Raw genomic sequence first — 4,622 nt, 5'->3', positions numbered from 1 at the left:
AGAGATTCGACTGCTGAATTGGGCCAAATCTCTGCTAAATTGAATCAGTGACTGAAGCTTTGCACAGCCCTAGTAGACACTGCCCAGCTAGCTGGGGCATGAGAGTGCTTCAGGGCAGGGGCTGCCTGCTGGCTAGCCCCTGCATTGAAGCACCATCATGCCCTAGCCAGCCTCTCCACAGCACATTAAGCCAGGTCAGAGCAGCCCTAGGCTGGCTGGATGACCAGATCCCTGCCAGCCAGGGCTGCTTCAACCCAGCTGAATGTGCTGTGATCCCAAGTGCACATGTAAACACGTGCCCAGGAGCAATGAACTCTGGAGCAATAAGCACCAGTTTATTGCACTGCATTAACATTCACATGTAAATGCTCCCAGTGTATATTTCTCAGCTGTGTATTTGGAGCTAAGCAGGTTTTTCATGCATCTGAGGGAATAAAAGGACGGTGTCTACAGTGTAGCTTGTGGCATTGTACTTTGGTACATACTGTGTTCTTATCACCATCAAGGACCACAACCCCAATGCAGTGTGGCCACTTTGTGTCATTCAACTTTTATAACTGTTTAATTCAAATTAACCAAGCCAAGGACTAACCATTTAAGTGTGATCCTTCAGTAGTGTGGCCCTGAGTGTCAGGTCTACCCTGCTTTTCTACATGTACAATGACAAAAGGAAGGCAAGGTGATAGCACTATGATGCCATGTTGTTTATACACTCTCGTCTTTTTTCTGTGGCCTTTCAACACTGATGGAAATTAGGACAACTCCCACATTTCTCAGATTCAGGGGGCTTCTTCCATGCCTGCAGAGCCTTCAAGGATGGGGTTGTACCATGGTGAGCTTTAAGGAAGTTTCAGACAAAACCCTTTGTTTTGCATTCTCTTGGCCAATCATTGAAAGGTATAAAACAGCATTAGTTTTAATGGCACTTCAATGCAAATTAAAAGGAAGTGGGGGTGTGGCTTTGTGTGGGGGTAGGGATTGGGGGAGGAGGTTTGCTATCCTCAGGGATCTGGCCTATTTTATGGACAAACTTGTAGTTTGACGGACTATAAGACTTGTACATTCATTTCTGTTGAAATATCCTCCTACACCAATATTGCTCCTCACAGTGCCTTCCAGGGATCTTACTTAAAGATTATAGGGGTGTTCAGTGGTCTGCTGTGTATATGAAGTGATCTTCATAAAGTGGATGTAAGAGCATTGAACTCCCTAGACTAGCTAGTGTTTTTTTCTAGTTGTCATTTAGCTGAAATTAATATTGTAATTGCTTTCTCCGGAGACTACAGAACTGTATGCACTCTCATTTTTGGAAAGAAATATGGATGATGGGTGACTAATGCTGCTTAGTTAGGCAATTTTAATAAATACAGTATGTGTCAATCTTCTTTCCATCTGACAGAGAAACAGCTCCTGATTTCATGCAGTCTCTTCCTTCAGGGGATTCTGTCTTGGAGTCTGCTATAATAGGGAGCATTATGGGTTTTGACTTCCTTGGCAGATTTCACCCTTCCTTTGCACATATCCTTCCAATTTTCACATACCTTCTTTGGGGATAAGGGACACATTGTCCCTTAGAAATAAAACAGAAGAAGAACTTTTTAACTTCTCAGAACAAACTTTGAAACACTATTGCAGGGCTTCATTCTTTGGCTTGTTAGTGAAGAAAAAAAATAAAAGGAAGCCTTCAGAAAGCTAATTATGTTGTTCATCTTAGTTGCATTCAAACCCACAGAACGTCCATTGATTTATATCAGCTATGGATCTCTTCTTAAGTGCTTAGAGAATTTAGATTTGATAAGTCTGGAAGTTTTTCTCCCCCCACCGATACTGTCACAGTTGATGGATTCAAGCAAAATATTTAGAAAGCCACATTCTGACAGGACTGCAAAAGATTCTGATTCTTACAGCAGCCTCTTATTTTAATTTTAGAGGGAGAAAAATACACATGAATGAGAGCATTCCCCAAGGAGGCTCCTCATACAAATAAGCAGTTCCCTCTTCCTCCCTTCTTTGGTGCAAACTTGCCTTCAGTTATTATATATATTAAAAAAAAGTCAACTTCACCATGTCAGTTTGAGGGTTAAGCTCCCATACTGAGATCTGACAGGCTGGCAAGCGTGGCATGGACAGGGACAATGACATAACTTCAAACAAAAAAATCATTTGGGCTCGTTCGCTTTGCAAAGAGCCCAGCTCGTTCTGAACACCTCGTCAGCCCAAGAGAATGGCCTGGGGAATGGCTGCAAGGTGAAACTCTTGCCATTCCCCCATTGCTATGATTGTCCCATCCACCTGGCCTTCCTCCTCCTGGTTTGGTGTCTGCATATTTGCTTTTTTGAGTCCATGTCCTCTCCCCGCTGCGAATTCCCTCAGTTCTAGTGCAGATGTTACTACCAGCCCAGCCCCAGGCTTGCCTTGTGCGCCCCTGCAGAAAGCAAAGCATGCGCTTGAAATGCCTGAACTGCCTCTGAACAGACTCCTCATTAATGAGCACACATTTGTGTCAGTGGCACTGCTGGCCTAATGAGTCTGAATTGCAGGCCAGGTAGGAAATGTGACTCTTAACTCCTGTTCCTTGTCCTCAGTGAAATGGATATCTTCCAGCTGGGGATGAAGAGCAACAGCCTGGACCTTAAAATCCATCCTCTCCACTAAGACCCTTACTATGGCTAAAGCCTGGTGGGTCTGATGAAAGTACCCGAGTTACTTTGTAAAGGAGCCTGTAAGTTCATGCAGGAAAACGCTTTTGCAGCCAAAATAAGTCATCTTATCGTTTTACAGTGAGTTCTTTGGTCCTGCTGAAGCCTAGAAACTCCACTGGCATCCATGGGACCCTGATTTAATTCCTAGTGTTCAGGGTGTGATGCAGTCAAAATGCAGCCCCCCTCTCTGAAGATGAAGGGGATGTCAACTGCAATGGAGCCATCCCACAGCCGTGACCCCATGCAGAGGAAGAAGAGTTGCACATGCTCTCCCTGGGGGCCTGTGCACATTTCAGGGATCTTGGCACCACGGTGTGAAAGGTTATTCACACAGATGTTGCAAACTGGCCCCTCACCATCTCTATTGGGTACTGTAATTATGCCACGGAGATCTGTGCCTGTGGACGAAAGGACCAGTCTTCTCTCTCTCTCTCTCTCTACCGTATTAGGAATGAGACCTCCTGCCATACATTTTAAAGGGAGCTGAGCAATTGTCAGCCAATGTTGTTAACAAGTAGCTGAATTTGTGTGCTCACGGAGCAGGCCCCGCACCAGAGATTTATGACATCCCCTTTTCAAGCTGTGGTGCTGCTGTTGTTTTACAATTAGAGATGTGCCGGCATTAAAAACACCTGCTATCCACGTCGGCCCATAGTTGCCAAAATCCTCTGTCTCTTTCTGCCAAGCAGCACCTTGCCAGCAGTAAGGTTGCACTTAAATGTTAGCTCCCAAAGGTGATGCTGGCAGACAAGATGCATTTGGTGCCACTGAATCAGCGCTAGCACTGACATTTCAATTAGAAAATTCGGGAGACTTGTGAGGAGGCGGCACTTGGAGGCGATCGAAGAGGCAGGAAATAAATTGTCTCACAAAAAAGGTTGATTTCCTGAGGATTCCCAAGATCTAGCCTTGAAAACATTGCAGGCACTGGGCTTCATGACTAAGCTGCTCTCACGGTCGTAGATGAGCCACTTCATTCAAACACGCTTGGCTCCACATCTTGTGATTCTCTTTGACCAATAAGATGAAATTTGAATGCAATTTTGGGCTATAAATAATTTTAATTTGAAACAAATTGAAGACAGACGCTGGCTCTGTATTGGCTATAAGATTAACTGTATCACGTACAAGAGAGAGAGAACATCAAGAGAGTGAAATTAAAAATATCTTTTACTTATTGCAAATAGCACCAATTTCTATTCTGCCTCAAATGCCCTCACAATTCATTTTCTTCATGGCATGTTATCTTTTTTCTTTTAAAGCTATTATTCTTTTCCTGCAGTAATGCCCAGAGCCTTCAGTAAGGGTTAGGGATTATGCTAAGTGCTATACAAGAATGAAGCGATAATTTATACATATTTTTGTGCTATTTAAAATTATTCTAAACAGATGAAGTAATGGTCAGCTGTCCTCTTCTGTTTCTCGACCTGGCTGCTGTTAATTGTCTCATCATTCGCCGTGCATCTAAATTTTAATAAAGCAGAAAGTTGAGTTGTGCCAACCTACTAGAAATACTGCAAGACTGTAGTGATCTGGAAAATGAAAATATTAATGAGTAGCAGGAGCATTTACCCTTTCTCTGTCTTCTAACTAAATGTGAGGTACCTTTGGGATACCTGAGGATTCAGTTGGTGTAAGGAGGTATAAGAAGGACTCAGCTTTGAACAGTGTAATGTGGTATTGATAACAGGGCAGAATGGATTATGTAGCTTTGTGCTACAGGGCTTTGTGACATCATAAAATGAAGTGATGTATCATAAGGAATGATATGCTAGTCTGAAAACACCCAGCCAGAGCCTATATTTACTAACCATCAGGGAAGAAAACTTACACACACACACACACACACACACACACACACACACACACACACACACACACACACACACACACACACACACACACACACACACACACACA

At 43.5% G+C, this 4,622-nt stretch overlaps 1 long non-coding RNA gene across 1 annotated transcript in view; it reads right to left on the bottom strand.

Moving 5' to 3' along the window:
- Nucleotides 1-2,398: 2,398 nt before the first annotated feature.
- The window catches only part of LOC109288885, a 5,802-nt gene continuing 3,578 nt past the window's right edge, over nt 2,399-4,622 (bottom strand). Inside the window, exon 3 of the long non-coding RNA XR_002095237.1 lies at nt 2,399-2,409. This is a non-coding gene — a long non-coding RNA (uncharacterized LOC109288885). The remainder of the gene's footprint in view (nt 2,410-4,622) is intronic.

The sequence above is a fragment of the Gavialis gangeticus genome, unplaced genomic scaffold, assembly GCF_001723915.1.
Source record: "Gavialis gangeticus isolate Ggan-Ray unplaced genomic scaffold, GavGan_comp1, whole genome shotgun sequence".
NCBI classification, from domain to species: domain Eukaryota; kingdom Metazoa; phylum Chordata; order Crocodylia; family Gavialidae; genus Gavialis; species Gavialis gangeticus.
This window is presented reverse-complemented; position numbering and strand designations above follow the sequence as displayed.